The sequence below is a fragment of the Mytilus galloprovincialis genome, chromosome 13, assembly GCF_965363235.1.
Source record: "Mytilus galloprovincialis chromosome 13, xbMytGall1.hap1.1, whole genome shotgun sequence".
Classification (NCBI taxonomy): domain Eukaryota; kingdom Metazoa; phylum Mollusca; class Bivalvia; order Mytilida; family Mytilidae; genus Mytilus; species Mytilus galloprovincialis.
The window spans coordinates 37,130,815-37,151,085 of NC_134850.1; the positions used below are offsets into that span (position 1 = coordinate 37,130,815).

General features: G+C 36.2%; 1 protein-coding gene across 4 annotated transcripts in view; it reads left to right on the forward strand.

Annotated features, from left to right (window-relative positions):
- Positions 1 to 20,271, forward strand: part of LOC143057853 (uncharacterized) — a 62,523-nt gene that overhangs the window by 19,352 nt on the left and 22,900 nt on the right. The window contains exon 1 of one of the 4 annotated variants that reach the window (XR_012972839.1): positions 19,447 to 19,969. The exons of the other annotated variants lie outside the window; for them this stretch is intronic. The gene's annotated coding sequence lies outside the window, so the exon portion shown is untranslated. Of the gene's footprint in view, positions 1 to 19,446; positions 19,970 to 20,271 lie in introns of those variants that run through there. 4 annotated transcript variants of the gene reach the window in all.

The following is a 20,271-nucleotide window of genomic DNA, read 5'->3' on the forward strand; positions in this document are numbered from 1 at the left end:
AAACTAGGTCCATTCTTATAGCATTTCACTAGGCACATTCTTATAGCATTGCACTAGGCAACTTCTTATAGCATAACACTAGGTCCATTCTTATAGCATTGCACTAGGCACATTCTTATAGCATTGCACTGAGCTCCTTCTTATAACATTGCACTAGGCACATTCTTATAGCATTGCACTAAGCTCTTTCTTATAGCACTGCACTAAGCTCCTTCTTATAACATTCCATAAGGCACATTCCTATAGCATTGCACTAAGCACCTTCTTATAGCATTACACTAGGTCAATTCTTATAGTATTGCACTAGGCACATTCTTATAACATTGCACTTAGCTCTTTCTTATAGCATTGTACTAAGCTTCTTCTTATAAAATTCCATTAGGCACTTTCTTATAGCATTGCACTAGGTCTATTCTTATAGCATTCAGTTAGTTACATCTAATAGCATTGCACTAAGGTCCTTCTTATAACATTGCACTAGGCACATTCTTATAGCATTGTACTAAGCTCTTTCTAATAGCACTGCACTAAGCTCCTTTTTATAGCATTCTATTAGACACATTCTTATAGTATTGCACTAGGCACCTTCTTATAGCATAAAACTAGGTCCATTCTTATAGCATTTCACTAGGCACATTCTTATAGCATTGCACTATGCACCTTCTTATAGCATAACACTAGGTCAATTCTTATACAATTTCACTAGGCAAATTCTTATAGCATTTCACTAGGCACATTTTTATAGCATTGCACTAGGCACCTTCTTATAACATTGCACTAGGCACATTCTTATAGCATTGCACTAAGCTCTTTCTTATAGCACTGCACTAGGCTCCTTCTTATAGCATTCCATTAGGCACATTCTCTATAGCATTGCACTAGGCACCTTCTTATAGCATAAAATTAGGTCCATTCTTATAGCATTGAACTAGGCACATTCTTATAGCATTACACTAGGTCAATTCTTATAGTATTGCACTAGGCACATATTTATAGCATTGCACTATGCACCTTCTTATAGCATAACACTAGGTCCATTCTTATAGCATAACACTAGGTCCATTCTTATAGCATTTCACTAGGCAAATTCTTATAGCATTTCACTAGGCACATTTTTATAGCATTGCACTAGGCACCTTCTTATAACATTGCACTAGGCACATTCTTATAGCATTGCACTAAGCTCTTTCTTATAGCACTGCACTAGGCTCCTTCTTATATCATTCCATTAGGCACATTCTTATAGCATTGCACTAGGCACCTTCTTATAGCATAAAATTAGGTCCATTCTTATAGCATTGAACTAGGCACATTCTTATAGCATTACACTAGGTCAATTCTTATAGTATTGCACTAGGCACATTCTTATTACATTGCACTAAGCTCTTTCTTATAGCATTGTACTAAGCTTCTTCTTATAACATTCCATTATGCACTTTCTTATAGCATTGCACTAGGTCTATTCTTATAGCATTCAGCTAGGTACATTCTAATAGCATTGCACTAAGGTCCTTCTTATAACATTGCACTAGGCACATTATTATAGCATTGCACTAAGCTCTTTCTTATAGCACTGCACCAAGCTCTTTCTTATAGCATTCTATTAGACACATTCTTATAGCATTGCACTAGGCACCTTCTTATAGCATAAAACTAGGTCCATTCTTATAGCATTTTACTAGGCACATTCTTATAGCATTGCACTAGGCACCTTCTTATAGCATAACACTAAGTCCATTCTTATAGCATTGCACTAGGCACATTCTTATAGCATTGCACTGAGCACCTTCTTATAACATTGCACTAGGCAAATTCTTATAGCATTGCACTAAGCTCTTTCTTATAGCACTGCACTAAGCTCCTTCTTATAACATTCCATTAGGCACATTCCTATAGCATTACACTAGGCACCTTCTTATAGCATTACACTAGGTCAATTCTTATAGTATTGCACTAGGCACATTCTTATAACATTGCACTTAGCTCTTTCTTATAGCATTGTACTAAGCTTCTTCTTATAACATTCCATTAGGCACTTTCTTATAGCATTGCACTAGGTCTATTCTTATAGCATTCAGTGAGGTACATTCTAATAGCATTGCACTAAGGTCCTTCTTATAACATTGCACTAAGCACATTCTTATAGCATTGTACTAAGCTCTTTCTAATAGCACTGCACTAAGCTCCTTGGTGTAGCATTCTATTAGACACATTCTTATAGTATTGCACTAGGCACCTTCTTATAGCATAAAACTAGGTCCATTCTTATAGCATTTCACTAGGCACATTCTTATAGCATTGCACTATGCACCTTCTTATAGCATAACACTAGGTCCATTCTTATAGCATTTCACTAGGCAAATTCTTATAGCATTTCACTAGGCACATTTTTATAGCACTGCACTAGGCACCTTCTTATAACATTGCACTAGGCACATTATTATAGCATTGCACTAAGCTCTTTCTTATAGCACTGCACTAGGTTCCTTCTTATAGCATTCCATTAGGCACATTCTTATAGCATTGTACTAGGCACCTTCTTATAGCATAAAATTAGGTCCATTCTTATAGCATTAAACTAGGCACATTCTTATAGCATTACACTAGGTCAATTCTTATAGTATTGCACTAGGCACATTCTTATAACATTGCACTAAGCTTCTTCTTATAACATTCCATTAGGCACTTTCTTATAGCATTGTACTAAGTTTCTTCTTATAACATTTCATTAGGCACTTTCTCATAGCATTGCACTAGGTCTATTCTTATAGCAATCAGCTAGGTACATTCTAATAGCATTGCACTAAGGTCCTTCTTATAACATTGCACTAGGCACATTCTTATAGCATTTTACTAAGCTCTTTCTTATAGCACTGCACTAAGCTCCTTGTTATAGCATTCTATTAGACACATTCTTATAGTATTGCACTAGGCACCTTCTTATAGCATAAAACTAGGTCCATTCTTATAGCATTTCACTAGGCACATTCTTATAGCATTGCACTATGCACCTTCTTATAGCATAACACTAGGTCTATTCTTATAGCATTTCACTTGGCAAATTCTTATAGCATTTCACTAAGCACATTTTTATAGCATTGCACTAGGCACCTTCTTATAACATTGCACTAGGCACATTCTTATAGCATTGCATTAAGCTCTTTCTTATAGCACTGCACTAGGCTCCTTCTTATAGCATTCCATTAGGCACATTCTTATAGCATTGCACTAGGCACCTTCTTATAGCATAAAATTAGGTCCATTCTTATAGCATTGTACAAGACACATTCTAATAGCATTGCACTAAGGTCCATTCTTATAACATTGCACTAGGCACATTATTATAGCATTGCACTAAGCTCTTTCTTATAGCACTGCACTAAGCTCTTTCTTATAGCATTCTATTAGACACATTCTTATAGCATTGCACTAGGCACCTTTTTATAGCATAAAACTAGGTCCATTCTTATAGCATTTCACTAGGCACATTCTTATAGCATTGCACTAGGCACCTTCTTATAGCATAAGACTAGGTCCATTCTTATAGCATTGCACTAGGCACATTCTTATAGCATTGCACTGAGCACCTTCTTATAGCATTACACTAGGTCCATTCTTATAGCATTGCACTGAGCTCCTTCTTATAACATTGTACTAGGCCCATTCTTATAGCATTGCACTAAGCTCTTTCTTATAGCACTGCACTAAGCTCCTTCTTATAACATTCCATAAGGCACATTCCTATAGCATTGCACTAGGCACATTCTTATAGCATTGCACTAGGCACCTTCTTATAGCATAACACTAAGTCCATTCTTATAGCATAACACTAAGTCCATTCTTATAGAATTGCACTAGGCACATTCTTATAGCATTGCACTGAGCACCTTCTTATAGCATTACACTAGGTCCATTCTTATAGCATTGCACTGAGCTCCTTCTTATAACATTGCACTAGGCAAATTCTTATAGCATTGCACTAAGCTCTTTCTTATAGCACTGCACTAAGCTCCTTCTTATAACATTCCATAAGGCACATTCCTATAGCATTGCACTAGGCACCTTCTTATAGCATTACACTAGGTCAATTCTTATAGTATTGCACTAGGCACATTCTTATAACATTGCACTTAGCTCTTTCTTATAGCATTGTACTAAGCTTCTTCTTATAACATTCCATTAGGCACTTTCTTATAGCATTGCACTAGGTCTACTCTTATAGCATTCAGCTAGGTACATTCTAATAGCATTGCACTAAGGTCCTTCTTATAACATTGCACTAGGCACATTCTTATAGCATTGTACTAAGCTCTTTCTAATAGCACTGCACTAAGCTCCTTGGTGTAGCATTCTATTAGACACATTCTTATAGTATTGCACTAGGCACCTTCTTATAGCATAAAACTAGGTCCATTCTTATAGCATTTCACTAGGCACATTCTTATAGCATTGCACTATGCACCTTCTTATAGCATAACACTAGGTCCATTCTTATAGCATTTCACTAGGCAAATTCTTATAGCATTTCACTTGGTACATTCTTATAGCATTACACTAGGCACCTTCTTATAACATTGCACTAGGCACATTATTATAGCATTGCACTAAGCTCTTTCTTATAGCACTGCACTAGGTTCCTTCTTATAGCATTCCATTAGGCACATTCTTATAGCATTGCACTAGGCACCTTCTTATAGCATAAAATTAGGTCCATTCTTATAGCATTGAACTAGGCACATTCTTATAGCATTACACTAGGTCAATTCTTATAATATTGCACTAGGCACATTCTTATAACATTGCACTAAGCTTCTTCTTATAACATTCCATTTGGCACTTTCTTATAGCATTGTACTAAGTTTCTTCTTATAACATTTCATTAGGCACTTTCTTATAGCATTGCACTAGGTCTATTCTTATAGCAATCAGCTAGGTACATTCTAATAGCATTGCACTAAGGTCCTTCTTATAACATTGCACTAGGCACATTCTTATAGCATTTTACTAAGCTCTTTCTTATAGCACTGCACTAAGCTCCTTGTTATAGCATTCTATTAGACACATTCTTATAGTTTTGCACTAGGCACCTTCTTATAGCATAAAACTAGGTCCATTCTTATAGCATTTCACTAGGCACATTCTTATAGCATTGCACTATGCACCTTCTTATAGCATAACACTAGGTCTATTCTTATAGCATTTCACTAGGCAAATTCTTATAGCATTTCACTAAGCACATTTTTATAGCATTGCACTAGACACCTTCTTATAACATTGCACTAGGCACATTCTTATAGCATTGCATTAAGCTCTTTCTTATAGCACTGCACTAGGCTCCTTCTTATAGAATTCCTTTAGGCACATTCTTATAGCATTGCACTAGGCACCTTCTTATAGCATAAAATTAGGTCCATTCTTATAGCATTGTACTAGGCACATTCTAATAGCATTGCACTAAGGTCCATTCTTATAGCATTTCACTAGGCAGATTATTATAGCATTGCACTAAGCTCTTTCTTATAGCACTGCACTAAGCTCTTTCTTATAGCATTCTATTAGACACATTCTTATAGCATTGCACTAGGCACCTTCTTATAGCATAAAACTAGGTCCATTCTTATAGCATTTCACTAGGCACATTCTTATAGCATTGCACTAGGCACCTTCTTATAGCATAACACTAGGTCCATTCTTATAGCATTGCACTAGGCACATTCTTATAGCATTGCACTGAGCTCCTTCTTATAACATTGCACTAGGCACATTCTTATAGCATTGCACTAAGCTCTTTCTTATAGCACTGCACTAAGCTCCTTCTTATAACATTCCATAAGGCTCATTCCTATAGCATTGCACTAGGCACCTTCTTATAGCATTACACTAGGTCAATTCTTATAGTATTGCACTAGGCACATTCTTATAACATTGCACTTAGCTCTTTCTTATAGCATTGTACTAAGCTTCTTCTTATAAAATTCCATTAGGCACTTTCTTATAGCATTGCACTAGGTCTATTCTTATAGCATTCAGTTAGTTACATCTAATAGCATTGCACTAAGGTCCTTCTTATAACATTGCACTAGGCACATTCTTATAGCATTGTACTAAGCTCTTTCTAATAGCACTGCACTAAGCTCCTTTTTATAGCATTCTATTAGACACATTCTTATAGTATTGCACTAGGCACCTTCTTATAGCATAAAACTAGGTCCATTCTTATAGCATTTCACTAGGCACATTCTTATAGCATTGCACTATGCACCTTCTTATAGCATAACACTAGATCAATTCTTATACCATTTCACTAGGCAAATTCTTATAGCATTTCACTAGGCACATTTTTATAGCATTGCACTAGGCACCTTCTTATAACATTGCACTAGGCACATTCTTATAGCATTGCACTAAGCTCTTTCTTATAGCACTGCACTAGGCTCCTTCTTATAGCATTCCATTAGGCACATTCTCTTTAGCATTGCACTAGGCACCTTCTTATAGCATAAAATTAGGTCCATTCTTATAGCATTGAACTAGGCACATTCTTATAGCATTACACTAGGTCAATTCTTATAGTATTGCACTAGGCACATATTTATAGCATTGCACTATGCACCTTCTTATAGCATAACACTAGGTCCATTCTTATAGCATAACACTAGGTCCATTCTTATAGCATTTCACTAGGCAAATTCTTATAGCATTTCACTAGGCACATTTTTATAGCATTGCACTAGGCACCTTCTTATAACATTGCACTAGGCACATTCTTATAGCATTGCACTAAGCTCTTTCTTATAGCACTGCACTAGGCTCCTTCTTATATCATTCCATTAGGCACATTCTTATAGCATTGCACTAGGCACCTTCTTATAGCATAAAATTAGGTCCATTCTTATAGCATTGAACTAGGCACATTCTTATAGCATTACACTAGGTCAATTCTTATAGTATTGCACTAGGCACATTCTTATAACATTGCACTAAGCTCTTTCTTATAGCATTGTACTAAGCTTCTTCTTATAACATTCCATTATGCACTTTCTTATAGCATTGCACTAGGTCTATTCTTATAGCATTCAGCTAGGTACATTCTAATAGCATTGCACTAAGGTCCTTCTTATAACATTGCACTAGGCACATTATTATAGCATTGCACTAAGCTCTTTCTTATAGCACTGCACCAAGCTCTTTCTTATAGCATTCTATTAGACACATTCTTATAGCATTGCACTAGGCACCTTCTTATAGCATAAAACTAGGTCCATTCTTATAGCATTTTACTAGGCACATTCTTATAGCATTGCACTAGGCACCTTCTTATAGCATAACACTAAGTCCATTCTTATAGCATTGCACTAGGCACATTCTTATAGCATTGCACTGAGCACCTTCTTATAACATTGCACTAGGCAAATTCTTATAGCATTGCACTAAGCTCTTTCTTATAGCACTGCACTAAGCTCCTTCTTATAACATTCCATAAGGCACATTCCTATAGCATTGCACTAGGCACCTTCTTATAGCATTACACTAGGTCAATTCTTATAGTATTGCACTAGGCACATTCTTATAACATTGCACTTAGCTCTTTCTTATAGCATTGTACTAAGCTTCTTCTTATAACATTCCATTAGGCACTTTCTTATAGCATTGCACTAGGTCTATTCTTATAGCATTCAGCGAGGTACATTCTAATAGCATTGCACTAAGGTCCTTCTTATAACATTGCACTAGGCACATTCTTATAGCATTGTACTAAGCTCTTTCTAATAGCACTGCACTAAGCTCCTTGGTGTAGCATTCTATTAGACACATTCTTATAGTATTGCACTAGGCACCTTCTTATAGCATAAAACTAGGTCCATTCTTATAGCATTTCACTAGGCACATTCTTATAGCATTGCACTATGCACCTTCTTATAGCATAACACTAGGTCCATTCTTATAGCATTTCACTAGGCAAATTCTTATAGCATTTCACTAGGCACATTTTTATAGCACTGCACTAGGCACCTTCTTATAACATTGCACTAGGCACATTATTATAGCATTGCACTAAGCTCTTTCTTATAGCACTGCACTAGGTTCCTTCTTATAGCATTCCATTAGGCACATTCTTATAGCATTGTACTAGGCACCTTCTTATAGCATAAAATTAGGTCCATTCTTATAGCATTGAACTAGGCACATTCTTATAGCATTACACTAGGTCAATTCTTATAGTATTGCACTAGGCACATTCTTATAACATTGCACTAAGCTTCTTCTTATAACATTCCATTTGGCACTTTCTTATAGCATTGTACTAAGTTTCTTCTTATAACATTTCATTAGGCACTTTCTCATAGCATTGCACTAGGTCTATTCTTATAGCAATCAGCTAGGTACATTCTAATAGCATTGCACTAAGGTCCTTCTTATAACATTGCACTAGGCACATTCTTATAGCAATTTACTAAGCTCTTTCTTATAGCACTGCACTAAGCTCCTTGTTATAGCATTCTATTAGACACATTCTTATAGTATTGCACTAGGCACCTTCTTATAGCATAAAACTAGGTCCATTCTTATAGCATTTCACTAGGCACATTCTTATAGCATTGCACTATGCACCTTCTTATAGCATAACACTAGGTCTATTCTTATAGCATTTCACTAGGCAAATTCTTATAGCATTTCACTAAGCACATTTTTATAGCATTGCACTAGGCACCTTCTTACAACATTGCACTAGGCACATTCTTATAGCATTGCATTAAGCTCTTTTTTATAGCACTGCACTAGGCTCCTTCTTATAGCATTCCATTAGGCACATTCTTATAGCATTGCACTAGGTCCATTCTTATAGCATTTCACTAGGCACATTCTTATAGCATTGCACTAGGCACCTTCTTATAGCATAAGACTAGGTCCATTCTTATAGCATTGCACTAGGCACATTCTTATAGCATTGCACTGAGCACCTTCTTATAGCACTACACTAGGTCCATTCTTATAGCATTGCACTGAGCTCCTTCTTATAACATTGTACTAGGCCCATTCTTATAGCATTGCACTAAGCTCTTTCTTATAGCACTGCACTAAGCTCCTTCTTATAACATTCCATAAGGCACATTCCTATAGCATTGCACTAGGCACATTCTTATAGCATTGCACTAGGCACCTTCTTATAGCATAACACTAAGTCCATTCTTATAGCATAACACTAAGTCCATTCTTATAGAATTGCACTAGACACATTCTTATAGCATTGCACTGAGCACCTTCTTATAGCATTACACTAGGTCCATTCTTATAGCATTGCACTGAGCTCCTTCTTATAACATTGCACTAGGCAAATTCTTATAGCATTGCACTAAGCTCTTTCTTATAGCACTGCACTAAGCTCCTTCTTATAACATTCCATAAGGCACATTCCTATAGCATTGCACTAGGCACCTTCTTATAGCATTACACTAGGTCAATTCTTATAGTATTGCACTAGGCACATTCTTATAACATTGCACTTAGCTCTTTCTTATAGCATTGTACTAAGCTTCTTCTTATAACATTCCATTAGGCACTTTCTTATAGCATTGCACTAGGTCTACTCTTATAGCATTCAGCTAGGTACATTCTAATAGCATTGCACTAAGGTCCTTCTTATAACATTGCACTAGGCACATTCTTATAGCATTGTACTAAGCTCTTTCTAATAGCACTGCACTAAGCTCCTTGGTGTAGCATTCTATTAGACACATTCTTATAGTATTGCACTAGGCACCTTCTTATAGCATAAAACTAGGTCCATTCTTATAGCATTTCACTAGGCACATTCTTATAGCATTGCACTATGCACCTTCTTATAGCATAACACTAGGTCCATTCTTATACCATTTCACTAGGCAAATTCTTATAGCATTTCACTTGGTACATTCTTATAGCATTGCACTAGGCACCTTCTTATAACATTGCACTAGGCACATTATTATAGCATTGCACTAAGCTCTTTCTTATAGCACTGCACTAGGTTCCTTCTTATAGCATTCCATTAGGCACATTCTTATAGCATTGCACTAGGCACCTTCTTATAGCATAAAATTAGGTCCATTCTTATAGAATTGAACTAGGCACATTCTTATAGCATTACACTAGGTCAATTCTTATAGTATTGCACTAGGCACATTCTTATAACATTGCACTAAGCTTCTTCTTATAACATTCCATTTGGCACTTTCTTATAGCATTGTACTAAGTTTCTTCTTATAACATTTCATTAGGCACTTTCTTATAGCATTGCACTAGGTCTATTCTTATAGCAATCAGCTAGGTACATTCTAATAGCATTGCACTAAGGTCCTTCTTATAACATTGCACTAGGCACATTCTTATAGCATTTTACTAAGCTCTTTCTTATAGCACTGCACTAAGCTCCTTGTTATAGCATTCTATTAGACACATTCTTATAGTATTGCACTAGGCACCTTCTTATAGCATAAAACTAGGTCCATTCTTATAGCATTTCACTAGGCACATTCTTATAGCATTGCACTATGCACCTTCTTATAGCATACATGTAACACTAGGTCTATTCTTATAGCATTTCACTAGGCAAATTCTTATAGCATTTCACTAAGCACATTTTTATAGCATTGCACTAGGCACCTTCTTATAACATTGCACTAGGCACATTCTTATAGCATTGCATTAAGCTCTTTCTTATAGCACTGCACTAGGCTCCTTCTTATAGAATTCCATTAGGCACATTCTTAAAGCATTGCACTAGGCACCTTCTTATAGCATAAAATTAGGTCCATTCTTATAGCATTGTACTAGGCACATTCTAATAGCATTGCACTAAGGTCCATTCTTATTACATTGCACTAGGCAGATTATTATAGCATTGCACTAAGCTCTTTCTTATAGCACTGCACTAAGCTCTTTCTTATAGCATTCTATTAGACACATTCTTATAGCATTGCACTAGGCACCTTCTTATAGCATAAAACTAGGTCCATTCTTATAGCATTTCACTAGGCACATTCTTATAGCATTGCACTAGGCACCTTCTTATAGCATAACACTAGGTCCATTCTTATAGCATTGCACTAGGCACATTCTTATAGCATTGCACTGAGCACCTTCTTATGGCATTACACTAGGTCCATTCTTATAGCATTGCACTGAGCTCCTTCTTATAACATTGCACTAGGCACATTCTTATAGCATTGCACTAAGCTCTTTCTTATAGCACTGCACTAAGCTCCTTCTTATAACATTGCATAAGGCACATTCCTATAGCATTGCACTAGGCACCTTCTTATAGCATTACACTAGGTCAATTCTTATAGTATTGCACTAGGCACATTCTTATAACATTGCACTTAGCTCTTTCTTATAGCATTGTACTAAGCTTCTTCTTATAACATTCCATTAGGCACTTTCTTATAGCATTGCACTAGGTCTATTCTTATAGCATTCAGTTAGTTACATCTAATAGCATTGCACTAAGGTCCTTCTTATAACATTGCACTAGGCACATTCTTATAGCATTGTACTAAGCTCTTTCTAATAGCACTGCACTAAGCTCCTTTTTATAGCATTCTATTAGACACATTCTTATAGTATTGCACTAGGCACATTCTTATAGCATAAAACTAGGTCCATTCTTATAGCATTTCACTAGGCACATTCTTATAGCATTGCACTATGCACCTTCTTATAGCATAACACTAGGTCCATTCTTATACCATTTCACTAGGCAAATTCTTTTAGCATTTCACTAGGCACATTTTTATAGCATTGCACTAGGCACCTTCTTATAACATTGCACTAGGCACATTCTTATAGCATTGCACTAAGCTCTTTCTTATAGCACTGCACTAGGCTCCTTCTTATAGCATTCCATTAGGCACATTCTTATAGCATTGCACTAGGCACCTTCTTATAGCATAAAATTAGGTCCATTCTTATAGCATTGAACTAGGCACATTCTTATAGCATTACACTAGGTCAATTCTTATAGTATTGCACTAGGCACATTCTAATAACATTGCACTTAGCTCTTTCTTATAGCATTGTACTAAGCTTCTTCTTATAACATTCCATTAGGCACTTTCTTATAGCATTGCACTAGGTCTATTCTTATAGCATTCAGTTAGTTACATCTAATAGCATTGCACTAAGGTCCTTCTTATAACATTGCACTAGGCACATTCTTATAGCATTGTACTAAGCTCTTTCTAATAGCACTGCACTAAGCTCCTTTTTATAGCATTCTATTAGACACATTCTTATAGTATTGCACTAGGCACATTCTTATAGCATAAAACTAGGTCCATTCTTATAGCATTTCACTAGGCACATTCTTATAGCATTGCACTATGCACCTTCTTATAGCATAACACTAGGTCCATTCTTATACCATTTCACTAGGCAAATTCTTTTAGCATTTCACTAGGCACATTTTTATAGCATTGCACTAGGCACCTTCTTATAACATTGCACTAGGCACATTCTTATAGCATTGCACTAAGCTCTTTCTTATAGCACTGCACTAGGCTCCTTCAAATAGCATTCCATTAGGCACATTCTTATAGCATTGCACTAGGCACCTTCTTATAGCATAAAATTAGGTCCATTCTTATAGCATTGAACTAGGCACATTCTTATAGCATTACACTAGGTCAATTCTTATAGTATTGCACTAGGCACATTCTAATAACATTGCACTTAGCTCTTTCTTATAGCATTGTACTAAGCTTCTTCTTATAACATTCCATTAGGCACTTTCTTATAGCATTGCACTAGGTCTATTCTTATAGCATTCAGCTAGGTACATCTAATAGCATTGCACTAATGTCCTTCTTATAACATTGCACTAGGCACATTCTTATAGCATTGTACTAAGCTCTTTCTAATAGCACTGCACTAAGCTCCTTGTTATAGCATTCTATAGACACATTCTTATAGTATTGCACTAGGCACCTTCTTATAGCATAAAACTAGGTCCATTCTTATAGCATTTCACTAGGCACATTCTTATAGCATTGCACTATGCACCTTCTTATAGCATAACACTAGGTCAATTCTTATAGTATTGCACTAGGCACATATTTATAGCATTGCACTATGCACCTTCTTATAGCATAACACTAGGCACATTCTTATAGCATTGCACTAGGCACCTTCTTATAGCATTACACTAGGCCAATTCTTATAGTATTGCGCTAGGCACATTCTTATAGCATTGCACTAAGCTCTTTCTTATAGCATTGCAGTAAGCTCCTTCTTATAGCATTCCATTAGGCACTTTCTTATAGCATTGCACTAGGTCTGTTCTTCTAACATTCAACTAGGCACATTCTATTAGCATTGACTAAGGTCCTTCTTATAACATTGCACTAGGCACTTTCTTATAGCATTGCACTAGGTCTATTCTTATAGCATATTCAACTAGGCACATTCTAATAGCATTGTATTAAGGTCCTTTTTATAACATAGCACCAGGCACATTCTTATAGCATTGCACTAAGCTCTTTCTTATAGCACTGCACTAGGCTCTTTCTTATAGCATTCCATTAGGCAAATTCTTATAGCATTGCACTAGGCACCTTCTTATAGCATTAAATTAGGTCCATTCTTATAGCATTGCACTAGGCACATTCTTAAAGCATTACACTAGGCACTTTACTATAGCATAACACTAGGTCTGTTCTTATAGCATTGCACTAGGCACATTTTTATAGCATTCCACTAAGCTCCTTCTTATAACATTGCACTAGGCACATTGTTATAGCATTGCACTAAGCTCTTTTTTTTAAAGTATAACACTAGGTCCATTCTTATAGCATTGCACTAGGCACGGTTTTATAGCATTGCACTAAGCTCCTTCTTATAGCATTGCACTACGCTCTTTCTTATAGCACTGCACCAAGCTCGTTGTTATAGCATTCCATTAGGTACATTCTTATAGCATTCCACTAGGCACCTTCTTATAGCATTACACTAGGTCCGTTCTTATAGCATTGCACTGAACTCCTTCTTATAACATTGCACTAGGCACATTCTTATAGCATTGCACTAAGGTCTTTCTTATAGCCCTGCACTAAGCTCCTTCTTATAGCATTCCATTAGGCACTTTCTTATAGCATTGCACTAGTTCTATTCTTATAGCATTCAACAAGGCACATTATAATAGCATTGCACTAAGGTCCCTCTTACAGCATTTCACTAGGCACATTCTTATAGCATTACACTATGTGTATTCTTATAGCATTCCACTAGGCACATTCTAATAGCATTCCATTAAGTTCCTTCGTATAGCATTGCACTTGGCACATTTTTATAGCATTGCACTAAGCTCTTTCTTATAGCACTGTACTAAGCATCTTCTTATAGCATTCCATTAGGCACATTCTTATAGCATTGCACTAGGCACCTTCTTATAGCATAAAACTAGGTCCATTCTTATAGCATTGCACTAGGCACATTCTTATATCATTGCACTAGGCACCTTCTTATAGCATAACACTAGGTCCATTCTTATGGCATTGCACTAGGCTCATTCCCATAGCATTGCGCTAGGCACACTTTTATAGCATTGCATTAGGCAGATTCTTATAGCTTTGCATTAGGCAGATTCTTATGGCATTGCACAAGGCACATTATTATAGTATTTTACAAGGTGCATTCTTATAGTATTACACTAGGCTCATTCTTGTAGCATTGCACTAGGCACATTCTTATAGCATTGCACTATGCACCTTCTTATAGCATAACACTAGGTCCATTCTTATAGCATTTCACTAGGCAAATTCTTATAGCATTTCACTTGGTACATTCTTATAGCATTGCACTAGGCACCTTCTTATAACATTGCACTAGGCACATTATTATAGCATTGCACTAAGCTCTTTCTTATAGCACTGCACTAGGTTCCTTCTTATAGCATTCCATTAGGCACATTCTTATAGCATTGCACTAGGCACCTTCTTATAGCATAAAATTAGGTCCATTCTTATAGAATTGAACTAGGCACATTCTTATAGCATTACACTAGGTCAATTCTTATAGTATTGCACTAGGCACATTCTTATAACATTGCACTAAGCTTCTTCTTATAACATTCCATTTGGCACTTTCTTATAGCATTGTACTAAGTTTCTTCTTATAACATTTCATTAGGCACTTTCTTATAGCATTGCACTAGGTCTATTCTTATAGCAATCAGCTAGGTACATTCTAATAGCATTGCACTAAGGTCCTTCTTATAACATTGCACTAGGCACATTCTTATAGCATTTTACTAAGCTCTTTCTTATAGCACTGCACTAAGCTCCTTGTTATAGCATTCTATTAGACACATTCTTATAGTATTGCACTAGGCACCTTCTTATAGCATAAACTAGGTCCATTCTTATAGCATTTCACTAGGCACATTCTTATAGCATTGCACTATGCACCTTCTTATAGCATACATGTAACACTAGGTCTATTCTTATAGCATTTCACTAGGCAAATTCTTATAGCATTTCACTAAGCACATTTTTATAGCATTGCACTAGGCACCTTCTTATAACATTGCACTAGGCACATTCTTATAGCATTGCATTAAGCTCTTTCTTATAGCACTGCACTAGGCTCCTTCTTATAGAATTCCATTAGGCACATTCTTAAAGCATTGCACTAGGCACCTTCTTATAGCATAAAATTAGGTCCATTCTTATAGCATTGTACTAGGCACATTCTAATAGCATTGCACTAAGGTCCATTCTTATTACATTGCACTAGGCAGATTATTATAGCATTGCACTAAGCTCTTTCTTATAGCACTGCACTAAGCTCTTTCTTATAGCATTCTATTAGACACATTCTTATAGCATTGCACTAGGCACCTTCTTATAGCATAAAACTAGGTCCATTCTTATAGCATTTCACTAGGCACATTCTTATAGCATTGCACTAGGCACCTTCTTATAGCATAACACTAGGTCCATTCTTATAGCATTGCACTAGGCACATTCTTATAGCATTGCACTGAGCACCTTCTTATGGCATTACACTAGGTCCATTCTTATAGCATTGCACTGAGCTCCTTCTTATAACATTGCACTAGGCACATTCTTATAGCATTGCACTAAGCTCTTTCTTATAGCACTGCACTAAGCTCCTTCTTATAACATTGCATAAGGCACATTCCTATAGCATTGCACTAGGCACCTTCTTATAGCATTACACTAGGTCAATTCTTATAGTATTGCACTAGGCACATTCTTATAACATTGCACTTAGCTCTTTCTTATAGCATTGTACTAAGCTTCTTCTTATAACATTCCATTAGGCACTTTCTTATAGCATTGCACTAGGTCTATTCTTATAGCATTCAGTTAGTTACATCTAATAGCATTGCACTAAGGTCCTTCTTATAACATTGCACTAGGCACATTCTTATAGCATTGTACTAAGCTCTTTCTAATAGCACTGCACTAAGCTCCTTTTTATAGCATTCTATTAGACACATTCTTATAGTATTGCACTAGGCACATTCTTATAGCATAAAACTAGGTCCATTCTTATAGCATTTCACTAGGCACATTCTTATAGCATTGCACTATGCACCTTCTTATAGCATAACACTAGGTCCATTCTTATACCATTTCACTAGGCAAATTCTTTTAGCATTTCACTAGGCACATTTTTATAGCATTGCACTAGGCACCTTCTTATAACATTGCACTAGGCACATTCTTATAGCATTGCACTAAGCTCTTTCTTATAGCACTGCACTAGGCTCCTTCTTATAGCATTCCATTAGGCACATTCTTATAGCATTGCACTAGGCACCTTCTTATAGCATAAAATTAGGTCCATTCTTATAGCATTGAACTAGGCACATTCTTATAGCATTACACTAGGTCAATTCTTATAGTATTGCACTAGGCACATTCTAATAACATTGCACTTAGCTCTTTCTTATAGCATTGTACTAAGCTTCTTCTTATAACATTCCATTAGGCACTTTCTTATAGCATTGCACTAGGTCTATTCTTATAGCATTCAGTTAGTTACATCTAATAGCATTGCACTAAGGTCCTTCTTATAACATTGCACTAGGCACATTCTTATAGCATTGTACTAAGCTCTTTCTAATAGCACTGCACTAAGCTCCTTTTTATAGCATTCTATTAGACACATTCTTATAGTATTGCACTAGGCACATTCTTATAGCATAAAACTAGGTCCATTCTTATAGCATTTCACTAGGCACATTCTTATAGCATTGCACTATGCACCTTCTTATAGCATAACACTAGGTCCATTCTTATACCATTTCACTAGGCAAATTCTTTTAGCATTTCACTAGGCACATTTTTATAGCATTGCACTAGGCACCTTCTTATAACATTGCACTAGGCACATTCTTATAGCATTGCACTAAGCTCTTTCTTATAGCACTGCACTAGGCTCCTTCTTATAGCATTCCATTAGGCACATTCTTATAGCATTGCACTAGGCACCTTCTTATAGCATAAAATTAGGTCCATTCTTATAGCATTGAACTAGGCACATTCTTATAGCATTACACTAGGTCAATTCTTATAGTATTGCACTAGGCACATTCTAATAACATTGCACTTAGCTCTTTCTTATAGCATTGTACTAAGCTTCTTCTTATAACATTCCATTAGGCACTTTCTTATAGCATTGCACTAGGTCTATTCTTATAGCATTCAGCTAGGTACATCTAATAGCATTGCACTAATGTCCTTCTTATAACATTGCACTAGGCACATTCTTATAGCATTGTACTAAGCTCTTTCTAATAGCACTGCACTAAGCTCCTTGTTATAGCATTCTATAGACACATTCTTATAGTATTGCACTAGGCACCTTCTTATAGCATAAAACTAGGTCCATTCTTATAGCATTTCACTAGGCACATTCTTATAGCATTGCACTATGCACCTTCTTATAGCATAACACTAGGTCAATTCTTATAGTATTGCACTAGGCACATATTTATAGCATTGCACTATGCACCTTCTTATAGCATAACACTAGGCACATTCTTATAGCATTGCACTAGGCACCTTCTTATAGCATTACACTAGGCCAATTCTTATAGTATTGCGCTAGGCACATTCTTATAGCATTGCACTAAGCTCTTTCTTATAGCATTGCAGTAAGCTCCTTCTTATAGCATTCCATTAGGCACTTTCTTATAGCATTGCACTAGGTCTGTTCTTCTAACATTCAACTAGGCACATTCTATTAGCATTGACTAAGGTCCTTCTTATAACATTGCACTAGGCACTTTCTTATAGCATTGCACTAGGTCTATTCTTATAGCATATTCAACTAGGCACATTCTAATAGCATTGTATTAAGGTCCTTTTTATAACATAGCACCAGGCACATTCTTATAGCATTGCACTAAGCTCTTTCTTATAGCACTGCACTAGGCTCTTTCTTATAGCATTCCATTAGGCAAATTCTTATAGCATTGCACTAGGCACCTTCTTATAGCATTAAATTAGGTCCATTCTTATAGCATTGCACTAGGCACATTCTTAAAGCATTACACTAGGCACTTTCCTATAGCATAACACTAGGTCTGTTCTTATAGCATTGCACTAGGCACATTTTTATAGCATTCCACTAAGCTCCTTCTTATAACATTGCACTAGGCACATTGTTATAGCATTGCACTAAGCTCTTTTTTTTAAAGTATAACACTAGGTCCATTCTTATAGCATTGCACTAGGCACGGTTTTATAGCATTGCACTAAGCTCCTTCTTATAGCATTGCACTACGCTCTTTCTTATAGCACTGCACCAAGCTCGTTGTTATAGCATTCCATTAGGTACATTCTTATAGCATTCCACTAGGCACCTTCTTATAGCATTACACTAGGTCCGTTCTTATAGCATTGCACTGAACTCCTTCTTATAACATTGCACTAGGCACATTCTTATAGCATTGCACTAAGGTCTTTCTTATAGCCCTGCACTAAGCTCCTTCTTATAGCATTCCATTAGGCACTTTCTTATAGCATTGCACTAGTTCTATTCTTATAGCATTCAACAAGGCACATTATAATAGCATTGCACTAAGGTCCCTCTTACAGCATTTCACTAGGCACATTCTTATAGCATTACACTATGTGTATTCTTATAGCATTCCACTAGGCACATTCTAATAGCATTCCATTAAGTTCCTTCGTATAGCATTGCACTTGGCACATTTTTATAGCATTGCACTAAGCTCTTTCTTATAGCACTGTACTAAGCATCTTCTTATAGCATTCCATTAGGCACATTCTTATAGCATTGCACTAGGCACCTTCTTATAGCATAAAACTAGGTCCATTCTTATAGCATTGCACTAGGCACATTCTTATATCATTGCACTAGGCACCTTCTTATAGCATAACACTAGGTCCATTCTTATAGCATTGCACTAGGCTCATTCCCATAGCATTGCGCTAGGCACACTTTTATAGCATTGCATTAGGCAGATTCTTATAGCTTTGCATTAGGCAGATTCTTATGGCATTGCACAAGGCACATTATTATAGTATTTTACAAGGTGCATTCTTATAGTATTACACTAGGCTCATTCTTGTAGCATTGCACTAGGCACATTTATATAACAGAGCACTAGGCACATTCTTATAGCATTGCATTAGGCACATTATTATAGCATTCCACTAGGCACTTAAATGCCTTTCTTATAGCATTGCACTAGGATAATTTTTGTAGTATTGTGATAAGAACATTGCATTTGTCACATTTTTATAGCACTGCATTAGGCACATTCTTATATCATTCCACTATATGAATTCTCAACTTTGCAGAACATCCCTAACTGTTCAAAAACAAATATACAAATGTACCACTGAATGTGGGACCAATTTTTAGATATGAAGAGAGAGGTGTGGCTATCAATGATAATTCATGTCAGCACAGAAGTTGGAATGCTTGTAAGGTATGTATGTCTGTCTGGCAGGTATCATCTGTAAATGATCAGTTGTGCCCTTGCAACTTTGATATACAGGTATTCAGGAAGATAACAAATTAGCAAGGATGTAGTAAATGGTCAGGCAAGACATTTTTGTCAGCTACTAAAAAATTAATTTATGTTGGCTTGAAAGATTACTTGCAACAGGTCATATACGAATCCCTCAAAAAGTTAATGCATGAACTATTTAACGTACAGAGAGTGTGACATTTATCTTCACAAGGCATCACATTAAGCATTCATATTGGGACATTTGGTGGATGTGTATC